General features: G+C 39.9%; 1 protein-coding gene across 11 annotated transcripts in view; it reads right to left on the bottom strand.

The window, feature by feature from the left end:
• The window catches only part of TRPS1 (transcriptional repressor GATA binding 1), a 239,541-nt gene that overhangs the window by 178,816 nt on the left and 46,310 nt on the right, over positions 1 to 14,415 (bottom strand). Inside the window, exon 1 of one of the 11 annotated variants that reach the window (XM_072034375.1) lies at positions 4,781 to 5,023. The exons of the other annotated variants lie outside the window; for them this stretch is intronic. The gene's annotated coding sequence lies outside the window, so the exon portion shown is untranslated. Of the gene's footprint in view, positions 1 to 4,780; positions 5,024 to 14,415 lie in introns of those variants that run through there. 11 annotated transcript variants of the gene reach the window in all.

The following is a 14,415-nucleotide window of genomic DNA, read 5'->3' as shown; positions in this document are numbered from 1 at the left end:
TAAATTTACTTTCCCAACACTGATCGTTCTCAAATCTCTAAAGGTGCACTTCTGGACATCTTAAATCCTGTTCAGCTACAAAGTGTCATCACCTTCAAACAACTCTCATCAAATAAATCTCTTTATTAATTCACAGCAAATTAATTCAAAACGATCTTTTCTATTACCATATGCTTCAGAGCACAGCACATTATTAGCAGTCATCTAGCCACTGGAATAAATCTAACCTTTCTATGGGTATAAAACAGACACTTGCTCATTTCAGGGAGTTTAGGAGTGGCATTTCAAAACACATTGTTTGAACTTACTTCCAGGCACTTAGTTCATTTTAAGCTCACCACCGGGGGGGTTATGATGCAGACACTTTCAGGAGAAAGTGAAGGCAAAAGGTGATCGGTCTAAAGAGGCAATGCAGGGCTTATTTTACTTATATTACAGTATCAGGCAACCAAAGCCTAGAATTGCAAAATCACTTATTTTTGGAGGGTGCCCGAGCACGGCAGTTTGCTGCTCCGCATTTAAGCAGCCAGATGCAGAGCGCTTGCTCCTGCCGGACCTCCGTTGCCATTTACCCATCCCCAACGGGGAGCCTGAGACGGCCAAGATTTGCTTTGCCCCAGCTTTCAGTACAGCATCTAAAAATACTGTATGCACTTGGCAACCTGCTAAACCTTGAAGAACCTTGTAAAACAGGAAAAATTAATATCAGCGCCGTTTTATGGGTAAATAAAAGGATCTACAGAGAGAGATGCAAAAATCAAGGTGTTCACGGCGACTTGCAGGCGGGGATCTCGGCTAGGGGCTGCACCTGATTCCTCCTGACTTCCAGACCCATATCCCTCGCTGTCTTTCAGTAGGAAGCTCCAAGCTGGCACTTGGCAAAAGGCCAAGATCCTGTAATTTAATAAGGTACAGCAAAAGCACCTTGCGCAAAAATCTAAATGCTCCAATTTATCATGACAGTTATGGGATAAGCTGACATTTTATTTGTACGTAAATTAGTCTCCAAAACAGCATAAAAAGGCCACACTTTCAAAGAAAATTGTGCCTTTGCTTCTCCACTCTGCATTTATCTAAGCTTAGCTTTGTGTATTAAAAGTAGTTTAATTTTTATGTATTGATGCTGCTTTGCATGCTCCCCAATCTGTTGTTATTGCACTGCAGAGAGAACCCAGCCTGATTTGCTTACTGCAACGAAATAACTGACTTCTGCCAGGACTGACACCTCCTACGAGAGCCTCGCCATCCTCGCCGAGTCTTCTGGTTATTCTATTAATTTGCAGTCGTTACACTTTATAGGATTGCACAGCATTCCCTATTAGATCAGGCCAGAGGTCCATTTAGTCTGGTGTTCTGCCTTGGAGAGCGGCCAATATCAGAGCCTTCAAAGAAGGTTCAACTGCCTTTGGACAGACACAGAATCGCCTACCTCTGTGAAAAATAAATCGCTGCTAATCCTCAGCACTTAGACAGTGGCTTACTTTCTGAACAGTAAGAAGGTTTATATCCCTTAATTATCTCTCACGTATGTTCTACAATTTGTTGTTAAATAAGTCTGTACATCCTCACTTCCAGTGAAAGTGTCCAGTATCTGTGTGAACATTATGATGATCCTGGTATCGGTTATATCTTGTAGCTCTCCATTTATCATCTAAATATAAACTAGTAAAAGCAAATTTTTTTTCAGCATTTTGAATTTGATTCTTTTCAGTGGAGCTTCCCTTCAGCCTTGGACAAAGATCCCCCAGGCTGTTGGTACAGCTATCACATCCCCCCTGTTCATCCTTGTCCTGATGCTGAAAACAACAGTGTCTCTCCAAACTCTTCGAGTAGGTGTGGCGATCTCCTATGTTTCAATTTCTTTTCAGCCTGGGTAAACATTATGTTCTTTTTAATCCAAATGTCCTTTGAAGACAATGGGAGCTTAGGGTTTGCAAATGACTCAGAACTGAATCTGAGTTGAGTGTGTTGGCTGAGGCAAACACACTGCTACGCTGAGATGAAGGCTGAGGAATGAAGGCGACCTCCTGGCTCCCAGGCAAGGGCAACCAGGTATGGCCACAAGTGACTCACTTCTTCTTCTGCATTAAGTATACAAGGGGCTGATGCTGGTTCCCTTGACACTAATGGCCCCACTGACTTTGAGAGAAGCACAATTGAGATGTTCCCTTCTGCTAGGTGAGACCCATGATACGGGAGAAAGACATCCAAGTTCATTTGCCCAAATCTTCAGTCAAAGCGAACCAAAACTTATGTGGGAGAAGGGGAGCAGATGAAACAGAGAAAAAGTATGGTTTTGGCTACCATTCCAGAAAAGTTAAAATAATTTTCTTTCCAAATAAGGGCAGAAAAAAAAGAACTGAAATACAGCCGAAATTTCATCTGGATCAAAACTACAAAGCGGGAAGGAGGGAGAAGACTACAGCCCGGACTTGAAACAGCAATATTAGACTATCACTGGAGACTGCATTATTGCAGTACTTTTCCAACCAGACTAGAACCAAGATGAACATGAGTTTGCAAAAATGTCCTTTTTTTTTTTTTTTATCTCTTTTTTTAAGAAGTAGAAAAAAATTGGCAAGGGTTTCCAGACATAAGTTACATAGGTAAGATAGGGCAACCGAGGGCAACAGGAGTTGAGCCCGTGTACATCAAAGCAGACTTTGGCTTTGGGTACCTATCCAAGCTGAGCCTTCAAAGGTTGTGATGTTCCCCTATTGTTTTGCTTGAATCTTGTCTAAACTTGCTCAGGAGAACCCACATTCAGAAGTATGGGAGAAGGGAAAAAGAACACACATTTTCCAAACAGTGATTTCAAAACAAAACAAAAAAATGTAAATCTACATGCTGCAGGGTAATACTGGTAAGCGTGGCTAGCTATTGTTGCCCCATGCTTTTCAATTTCCATATATTAGCATTCATTGCTGACATTATTAAATCCAAAGTTATTTGGATGCTTTGATCAGCAAATTGAATCTTGAGTCTATATATGATGTACCTATATTCACGTAAAGTTTACAAAACTATTATATTTCCCTATTCTAACTCTTCCCCCCACATGCTGTGAGTTTCCATATATCCCACAGCCATACATTCCAAACACAGACTATTTTATTTAGTAATATATTCAAGAATTTAGATAAAAAGAAAAGCAATGGAAAATGTTTGGCAATCTCTGTATAAACAGTTTCTATACATTTGGGTTGAATCATCCAGTAAACTCTGATCTTGATATGCCTGTGACAAATAAAGCTTTGGTCACTGATATGCCCTCTTGACTCGGAGGTCAGAATACCAGGGGATACGTACTGCAAACTCTGATACCTTTTATGCCTATCACAAAAATTAACATCACATTAAATTTAAGCAAGCTAGATTTTGGCACTGAGTTTCCACTCAGCACAAATAACCCCACTCTCCATTGTGAATGGGGGAGAAACAACAGCAGTGGCAACCACAACAAAAGAGTGGATTGTGTGTTCCCCACACAAAACCGAAAGCTGTGCCTATTCAAGAAATCTTGGCCATTTGTCAGAAATCAGAGAACTGACGTTGGAGCCCAGTATCAGCTCCAGCCAAAGCAGTGGTGAATTACCTTGCCTTTGGAAGCATCCCTGTTAACTAGGAAAGGATCTCTGTTGCAGCACAGATCGTATGGTCTCCACGCTACTTCAGAAACACTAAGCCACTTTCTTAAAACAAAAAAAAAGTAAAACACAAGAAGGACCAAAGCAACTGAAAATGGATTCACTGTGAGTGGTACGTCTATTGCTTGCCCCTTTTATCTCTTATTTATGTTTCTTTTTAAGCTGAGGAACGAAGTAAAATGCCAACAGGAAAGCTACTCTTGCAACGCATCCATCATAATGATTTGTTATGAACTTGCTTTAATACAGAGAAAAGGGCCATCATTTTTCAGATGGCCCTAAGAATCAAACACAGCACTTGCATTCACTACTGATCATGATTTCTAGTTCACCCACTTCATTTCTGGTAGGAGATGGGCAAGGAGGGCGCAGAATAAGGAGAGTCCGCGAGACTGCAGCTTTACAGCAGCTTCAGGTCGTGTGCGCTGGCATTCCTTTAGAGCTGGCAAGGGGTGCCAGTTTCAGCCTGTTGACTGCTGGATGAATATATATAGTGCAAATAATGCTGTACTTGAATCAGTTTTTGCCCAACTCCCACATAAATGTTCCATGGGAAAATCTCATAATGCCTGCATAAGTGATTTTATGAATTTAGCTTTCAGCTTTTGATAGAAGATTTCTTTACTCTACTGGCTTTGATTCTTTATTGCGTGGTGTGGTAGTGCCAAAAGCCCTCACATTAGCCTCGACCATACAGACCCATACAGACATCGGAAATTTAATTCAAACCTTGGAAATCTGCCAGGATCATAAAACACACACAAAAAAGATTTCAAAATTGATTTTTTCTGAGAGCTAAATATGTAATTTCCACAAACGCTAGGACAACACAGGTTGCAGAATCCATACACTGCAGCGTATAGACGGCGGCTGACACTACAGAGAGGAGTCGAGTAGGAATTTGCAGCCCACGGAGAACAAACAAAATGGACACTTTTTTTTTTCCCCATTTAAGATACGTTTTGAAATGAGCTGGACACTAACTGTATAATTTTTTCCATCAGTAATACACCTAAACATTCGCTTAAAAATAGACTTAGAACTTCTCTAAAAAAAAGGTAAATAAATGTACAACCACAGATTACGCCAAGACTTCCACACACAGAAATCCCCTATGCGCAAGCGAGCCTTACCGCACTGCTCCTGTCCTCCTCCTCAGAGCTGCCTTCTTGCCACCTCAATTCCCAAGCCGGTACCTCACCAGTTTTAAGAAATATCCGGCAACGACGTAGGGCTGATTTGTTGCACTGGGATATATCCCACAAAAAAAAATGGAAAGCTTTTGACGTGTTTTCACTTATAAAGAAAGCAACTTATTAAAGCAACTTCTGGGTTCACTGGCATCTTTGAGTCTAAAAAAAGTCCCAAAATAATTTGCAGAGGCTACAACAGCACCTTCTTTGAAGTAATGTTGCAACTTGTGCAAAGGAATTTGGGATGTACCTGAGATCTGAAGGTGCGGGCTACAAATTAACACAGCCAATTAGGTGGAGAGGCTGAGAGTCCAACACAGATGGGGCAAGATAACCACAACTGAGCAAAAGGACTGCCAAATGTAAGCCAGTTGGCTGAGTGCAGATCGTGTCATCCTGCTCAGCTAGCTGCTGCCCAATCAATAATCTGTTGCTGCCTGCTCTCCCCACGCCAATCAATCCAAGCTAGGGCTGCTTCTAATTTTCCAATCTAGGAATAGCTTCAGAACATCCACAACTGTTATTTAAAACAACCCAAGAGATAAATGTTTCAGCCACACATCAGTGTGCAGATTCTTCCCAAAATGGGACTAGTCAAGAGTAAATAATTACTCCTGCAATGGTCTGATCTGATAAACTGCAAGACACAAGGCTGCAAAAGCGATCTCTGTACCATTAGCAATCAGGAGAGAATCCAGCTTCTAAAATTACTTGATTAACTGGTATGGGACCTGAAAATTGTGATATTTCTGAAGAGAACATTTCACAATAGTTATAGTCAATTTTGGAGAATTAGCATTAGCTATAAGTTTCTATCCCTGGAAATCTGGTACAACTGGATTTATGCTACAAAGATGCCTTGCTTTACAAGAAGGCAGAGATGAAATCAGAGCCAATTACATTTAAGCATCTCTTAAACAATTCTTTTGTTAAGCAGTATGTATTGAAAGAATACATGAGAGGAATTAGAAATGATCTTCATAACTTCTCCGTGGCTTCTCTTCTTGTGAGTAACGAGAACAGCCCAAGATCACGCAGATAAAAATCTTAATGTCATAAGGCATTTGCATAACCATTTGTATGTAGATAACAAGATGAGTGTATATATGCATACATGACCTAAAGTACAGAGACTACAATAAACAAAAGTCACGTATCTGTGAGGTAGCTAATGCTTGGGTCTTCTCCAGCATCAGAATCACCTGGTAAAACCAAGCACGGGATCGAGGCTTTCTTTTTTATTAAAAAAAAAAAAAAAAAAGAAAAAAAGAAAGAAAAGAACCTTTTACATTATTGAACCCCACGGCACCTTGACAGAACTTGACCCATTACCAGAAAAAACAATTACTGTTTATGACGCTCAGATCTAAACCATCTATCTGATTTCCCATCCTATGACACGTTCACGCTGTTGCAGCTCTGGATCTCCTCTGAACCTGAAGGAAAACATCCAACTCCTACGCTTCCAACACTGTCTCCATCCGCACGCAGCAAGACCTACCTATTGCTCCCATTTTGCCTGCTCACAAGATGGCATGCTTGTTTCACTTCAACCGGGGAGTAAGTCCGTATGACGCTCGCTCAGAGCATCGGGGATAATTAAAGGCTGGGCACTGGCCTGGTGGTGCTGTCCCGAGCAGAGCAGCGTGCTCCCGCAGACCGCAGGCGCTTGCAGCGCTGCAGGTACGCTGGGGCTGCGGCCAGCACAAGGCAGCGTGTACACAGGGCAGCTGCCTCCAGCTTCATGAGCTCTAACACTGGAAGCACTGGGGGCTTGCAAACTGCATATCCCAGAAGGAAAAGCGTGGCTTGTTTAGCCCAAGGTGAATGTTGCCTACCTAGAACGCCGCTGGTGTCTGAGTGTTCTTGTGCAGTATGCTGTAATCCAGGCAGCACGCACACATTTGAGTAATCTCTGAAATTACTGAAATTTGTCATCCCCTTGTGTCTCTCTAACAGCTTGACCTATCAATATCTAATGTCTCATTGTGTTTTGATTTCAGTCATGACTGTAGAGCACAGAAATACAGAAGAATGAGACATAAGATTTGGAGGTAAAAAGTCAGGACACGTTATAGAAAAAACAGGCTTCAGAAACTTCCTGAAAATATTAAAGTCAGCAACAGAAACGTACAAAAGATTTTTGTATGAAACTCTGAGAAACAGAAACTCTATGGTGGGCAGTGGAATGAAGATTACATGCTGCAGACCCAGCAGTTCACTTGTCCTGAGAATTGGACAGGTAGAGTTAAGACTTTGGATTTAAAGAAATACCATTTTTTTCTCTTTTTCTTCCCTTTAAAGATAGGCATGGGGAACAGAAACAACAGGGACACTCTTGCACATGTTGATTTTGCTCACAGTCACTCTAAAAATTTGACAATACAAAAAGGATGCTACCTGTTATTTCAGCTACATCAAGAGTATTCAATGTGTAGTTTTGCTCATGTACATTTAACTGTATGTGCTGATAAAAATCTTCATGTCATAAAAATCTTCATGTCATAAGGCATTAACCTGTGTCCTTTACACCAGCCATTAATCAGTTCCTGCAAACCTCTACATTTTGTCCTGAATTCACAGCCCTACGAGTCAATTTGGTCCTTGAACGGGGTGAAAAGGAAGCACGTCTTTGGCTGTCCTGGAGCTGGCACGTGGCCACCGCTGAGATTCAAGAAGTGAAGAAATGTTGATGGTCTAGGCGTCAAGATGAGACAAAAGGAAGACCATTGTGCAAGCCCACGCCACCAAAGCAATGCTGCGCAATCTGGAAACAGGGAACCCACAAAAAAGCAGCAGACAGGGATTTCTTTTTACTGTTGGATGAACCGCTTCCTGTAATTATGAACATAAAGGGGTGAAAGTGAGAAAATTATTAAAATGTACTGATGGAAACTGAATTCTCAAAGGCATATTCTAAAGATTAATTAACAGCATCTATCAGAACATGACACTGCAGCAACACCACGCTCCTGGAGCGGACAGTCCAGCACTTCCTTGCTTTGCTCCACAACAAAAGTCCAGTATCAGGTCGTGGGTACCTCCACACTGTGGGACATGGGGAACTTTCGCAGCTAGCAACATCCTCACTATAGGTCCAAAAATTGGCTTTGGCACCGTTCTACACACTTTGGCCTCCATCGGTAGAAACCCAAGCAAACAGGCAGGAGGGAAGCACAACGCACGCATACAGCAGAGCAGAATTGCAGCACCTGGCCTGCAAGAGAGACAGCAACTGCTCCTTGCTGGCTTTTGCTTCCAATCAGCAATGTAAAAAGAGGCTTTCTGTTCTGGTTTATAAAGCCATTTTTTATTATTAGTTCACTTTTTTTCTTTTTTGGTTAAATAAAACACTAGATCATTAAAAGAGAGGAAGGGCAGTCCTAGTTAGACAGGCAGCCAGTGGCTGGGAATTGTCTCTTACCATCATTTCCCTTCTACCCTCAGCAAAGCAGCATCATATGCGAACAGCTCCAAGTCCAAAACAGCCACATCGTGGCTATGTTTATGCTGTTTTTCTTACACTCATCAAGAAGTGAGCCTGGTCTTGAGGCCAACCGACAAGGCAAGAAAGAGACTGAAACTCAACTACTTTATTCTCAAATCACTTCTTTCCACTTGAACTAGTCCATCAGAGTCTAAAGCCTCGTTTCAAACAGCTGCATCCCGGATGATCTAACAAGAGAAATACTCAAGTGAGTTTATACAGACAGTACTAACGAAACTGGATGATGACAAAGTTCTGTGGTATCTTCCATCAAGAGAAGTACTGAGATACCGTACAGAAAACTTTTTAAACTTGTATCATGAATTGGGATGAAAAAATGAGTGCATGCTCTGGAATAAGAATCTCTGGGACTTCATTAAGTCTAAATGACCTAAGAATGAAAAAGAATACTGTAGTAGTCGATCACAATTATAAAGCAATCAAAATCACACTTCAAAAAGCATGATAATGTGCCAAGCAAATGTTTTAGCAGGAACAGGTAAATCACTGTATGTGTCACAGATGACACTGCATTAAGAGAACTATTTATAATGTTCAGAAAAAGATTAGTTTTAACGGAGATTAATGAAGATATGGAAGACGGGACTCTTTATGAGTATCTGAAGTGAAGCGCATTTAGACCAGCAACACAATTGCTAGCAGCAGGTAAATATTAGGGAGGGAAAAGCTTTGGATCATGTTGGCATAAGAACAAATAGACTAGCCATGATTAACTTGGGGCTGAAAATGAGAAGGAAGGGTTTAACTGACAAAGCAGTGAGGCTATGAAACATCCTTCCACCAGACGCAGTCAAGGCAAAAAAAAAAAAAAAAAACTACCTAATTTTAGGAGGAAGGTGGGTCACTTTATGAAAGGGATTACATAGTGCGGTTGATGTTCAAAGAGCTACCCACTGCTCAAAATTTCCACACAACTTCAGGACAACGTACACAAATCCACTTTTTCACAGTATGCACAGCTTTACCACTCTTCCTTAAAAACAGTAAATGCCAAGGGCACTGTTTTCTCAAAAGCAGATGGGGAAAAAGGCAATTCTTTTTCTCCATCTTTTTTTTTTTTAATATATTTATTTTCACAATGACTTTCTGCATTTCCCTTAAAGTATCTCCCACCTCCAGAGAAAACACATGATAATAAATTGTTTGCTACATATTCAAAATAATCTGTATATATAATAAAAGATATATACTAGTTACTTAGGCGGAAGGAATTAACTGTAACATTACCAGCATGAAAGCTTCTCAAAAAGAAGCCACTTCCTTACTTATTATCTGACTGCCTTATCAGTCATTACGTGTGTGACTGTGCCACACTCCAGAAAGGCATCAAACATTTCTTCTTTTTATTTCCAAGGCAGTTTACTCATTAGAAATGTGATTCTCAAGTCCTCTCCACAAAAGACATACCACAAACTGTAATAACCCAGGATTCCCCGCGCTGCTCTGCCGGCACAATCCAAATACAGCTACATTTAACAGCAGGGAAAAAAAAAAAAAAAAAAAAAAAAAAAAAGTTATTTTCAGTAAATTGTGTACAGAGTGTGAGTGGGACAGAGATCTACAGATACGATACATCTGGAGAGAGTGCGGGCAGTTTCAGACTACACCCTCTTTCTAAAAACCACAAAAAGCAAAGATTGTTGGTCACTAAAAAAGGAAATTGCTTCTTTTTTTTTTTTTTCCTTTTCGGTAAAACACAACACTTGTTAAAATTCTGAATGCTGGTTTTCTACTGAAATTAATCTATTTGGATGAAACCAAATAGGTTAAAGTTGATGGCTGCTGGTTTTCCTACTGAAGGAAATGGAAGCTTTTTCTCCAACTTCTCCGCCCATCACCCTGCTCGTTTTTGAGCAATCCCATCTTTCTAGATAGTTGTAACACCTCTATTTTCACATAATTCACCATACGAAAACAAAGATGGAAACAGATGGCTAAGCAGAGAAGCCGTCTGTGGTCAAGCTGACCAACACAATCAGTACAGTTCTTAAAAAGCCTTTTATGGGGTTCATTTGGGCCTGACCAAATTTCACACATTATTTTGGTTTAGCTGTGCAAACACCATGCCATTTGCTGTAAGAGCATTTTCCTCCACAATGGCACACCATACCAGTATCACTTCTTTTTCCTGCTACAGTGAAACCCATTTAAATGTGTATTTATGATCCATACTGTCTGTTATAACCAGTGCTTTTTGGTAAGCCACGATTTGGCAGGCCTTTCTGGATCTCATTTCTGCCCAACATATCACATGAGTTGTTTTTTTTTTTTTCCTTTGGTAACATGCAGGACTTTGTATTCTAGATGACTTGGATGACAGAAGCTGCTTTCTCTGGAGAAGGCAGCTCCAGCTTCTCTCCAGCACTCTCCAGCTTCTCTCCAGCACGTTTTCAGCCCAGCTCCAGCCCTTCGTCTGCCTTCATAAATCCTGCAACTCTCCCTGTCAGGACTGGAATTGGATCTGGGCGCATGGGGTAAATTAGCCTGAGTCCCACAGAAATCACAAAGGGTCACACACCTGAAAAAACCCACAGCAGAGCCTGAATCTGACCACAGCCCACAAACACCATGCAGTTCACCACGCTGAAGTTCCTCAGCCGGAGGTTTTTCTACCCAAACACAAGAGCGTTTCCACCTGAGCAATGAGCCCTCCTTATCAGAGCGGAGGGAGAAAGCCACTTGGAGAGGTAACCATCAGAAACGGTGTGTGTGAATGAAAATAAGCTGTACATAAAGGAAGGAGTAGTTAAAAAGACTAAACAAAAACAAAACAAAAAAATCACCAGAAAACAATCTCTATCTCCCAGGAACTGGAAGCGCTGTCTTCAGAAAAGTAAAATCATTATTGCAAGCAAACTGATTCATTAAGTAACATGCAGGGAGGATTACAATGCCTTCCTTGTCATTAAAATGCTTTGAAACTATACTTCTGAAAGATATGCTAATGATATTCAGCTTTTGTATTACACAGCAGAAGCTACACTCCAGGTGGAATTTGGAACACCATGTTAGACAGGAGTTCAGACTAGAAAGGCAGTTATTAGTTCGTATGGACTACAAACTTCTTTAAAATGCACAGAAGAACTGGCCACCCCTTACAGAACCAGCGGTAGAGGTGCTGAACCAGCCCACACTGAGCACTGCCTTCCCCTTCCACCAGGAAACCTCACCCTACGAGGATACTAACAAGGAGCAACACCATCACAAGTTAGCTACCAGTTTACACCTACCTTTTCACCTAGTACTTCCAGGAGGTTATTTCAATGAAATTAAGTCCTGGTGTATTTTGACTGATTTACCTAAGTCCTTGATAAAAATTGCAAAATACAGGCTCCAAAACCCAGCACAACTGCCCCAAGTGAATTTCCAGGTGATGCATCAGGTTCACTGTCACAGTAACTAACTCGGTGCATTTTCTGTGTTGGTTCTCTATGTAAGCTGACAGGAAAAGTCACTCTATCAAATAGAGACGTAATACTATTTTTATTGCTTATCTCTTTTGCCCTGGGTTACATCAGTAAGTCATCTCCCTCTGTCAACTTGACAAGCTTCTTCTTGGTGCTGACCTTAAAAGGACACAGCTGTGACAACTCTTCTTTTTTCTTTTAATAGTTCTCAGCTGAACACTTGTTCTCAGTGGTCCGGGGTCTTCATTTGGCACTGTTTTACCCCAGGGCCTGTTCAGACCGAGCATAAAGTTTTAGTAATTCCCCCCGATAGCATCTCATACCGTCTACTGCAACAGGCACTGGGGAAGTGAGAGGTGGATTTTATTCAGGCAAAGCCACGATTAATTACAAGAGGTCTTCTAGATTTGGTGTTATTTTCTTAATGCGCTCTAATTAATGAATGTGTTCATCTCAAAACATACATCCTTATTTCCATAGTCTTTGCTCAAGATATTAAGAACTCCAGGCTGGACTCATTCCCCCTGGCATTTTCACTCATTACAGAAATCATTTTGGCTGACTCTCTGCAGGTCCCAGAATTTGAAGACCAGGATCAAAAACCTGCTCGGGGTTTCAAAATAAGGAAGGAAGAAGATACTATCAACTTGACTTAATATAATACCCCAACTAGGGAATATTTGGAAAATACAAAAACATTTATGTAATCTGGAAATAGCGCTTAGCTTTTCTGCCGCACAACCTCTAATGAATGCAGCACATTGATGATTTAATGAAATAATATGATTTTGTGCCAAATCCCTCAAAAAGCAAAGAGGAATAGGTACGCGATGTATTTTAAATTCATTGCATTTTTGCACTGATGGTTATTTACACGGACATAGACTTTAATCATAGCAATTTACAAATCATCAGTTTTAATCATGATTTAAATTGGCACGCCAGAAACTTCAACATACGCTAAACAATGAGGTTAAAAGAGATTATTTATGTTTTCACTGTGTTTCTGAAAAGTGATGACCCAGTCATTAATAACTGCAAGATATCAGCTGTAACTAAATGTAGCTGTTCAACCAAAGGAAGGAGTATTCCTTCGGATGGTAACTTGTACACGTTATGCAGTTTGTGTTTACAAATGTTTTTATGTTGATACGTATTAAAATTTTCACTCCATGTTTTGTATTTATTAAATAAGTATTTTTTAGGGTTTATGAAAGCTGGATTTAAATTAAATATCATTAAAAACCCCTTTAAAGTATTGCTCATCAGTTCAATGATGCCCGAGGTATGCAAGTAAGAAAAAAAAATGTTTACAAACCTGTTTTGCATTTAAAACTAATTTAAACGAAGAATTACATGTGTGATTTGTTCACTGTACAATTGTTCATCCAATTGTTTTGGTTTATCACATACTTTAGAAGTAAGATTTCATCATTTCACGCTTTATTTTCATCCAGAGTGGGAAAGGCAAATCAGCTTTTTCTTTTAATTTTTCTTTTTCTTTTTCCAGTTCCTGGTAATCTTAGTTTTGAAAATGAGCATCGCTGAGCCAATGTAAAATGAAGAAAACAGTGTCCCTGCACCAGCAGAGGAAGCCTCTGGCAAAAAACAGTTTAATCACTTCCACAAGCTGGTTGCAGGTGTTAGCTAGCCATTTCCACCAGGATTGTGGTGTGACTTTACTTAAAACTTTGGCAGCAAATAGGTAAATAAACACAATCAAACAGTACATCAAGCTGTGTAGACTTAAACCTTGGCACAGATCAAAATCTGAAAGTCTTATTTTTGAAAGGTAAATATTTTAAAGTATTTTTAAATACAGGTTTATCTATATTAAAAAGGAATTTCTGGTTGGTTTTTTTTTTTTTCTTTTTTTTTTTTCTTAAGCATTAATTATTATATACCTTTGTTATTCACATTAGACTATTTAGGAGTCCAGTGACTGTTTTAATATATACTGCAGTAGTCTCATATAACATCTTTTGGGATAGAAAATATGCTTTAATATGCTATACATTAAAAATCAAACCACATACATGATGCTACCAGTTTCGCTATGCTCCTACAAGTATCTGCAACATCAGACTATTATGCATGATGATCACAGAAGAGAAAAACCTAACTGGCAGAAGTCTCAATGGGCTTAAACCAGAACAAAAAAGTGTACTTAATTTATGAGCTGAAAGTCTGTCTGCAGTTTGGCACATACAGCACATCACACCATGTAATTTTATAAAAATCAAATAACTTTGCAAATCACTTCAAATATTTCCTTTCTCATTGGTTTTAATCATGTTTGAAAGGCAAGAAAAAAAAATTACAGGATGAAATGAAAGCAAAATGAAATGATCTAGGACCATAATTCTCTTGAACGAACCTTCCTAAATTTTTGGATCATGGACCATTGTCAAACTTCAAACATAGCAGGGAACCACTACGCAGCCTTCACATCAAACTTTTTAATTAAAACCCCTAACTGGATGATATGATATTGCAGATCAGTATCATACCGTGATTATATGTGTCTGCAGACCACAATTTGGAAACAAATAAATTAAAGAATTAATTTTCCAAAGGGAAGGCTCGTCTCTGGGCTTCTTGGAATGCCCATTCTATATACCGAGATACAACAAAATATCTTATAATTCAAATATATAAGG

This window comes from Anas platyrhynchos, chromosome 2 (assembly GCF_047663525.1).
Source record: "Anas platyrhynchos isolate ZD024472 breed Pekin duck chromosome 2, IASCAAS_PekinDuck_T2T, whole genome shotgun sequence".
Taxonomy (NCBI): domain Eukaryota; kingdom Metazoa; phylum Chordata; class Aves; order Anseriformes; family Anatidae; genus Anas; species Anas platyrhynchos.
This window is presented reverse-complemented; position numbering and strand designations above follow the sequence as displayed.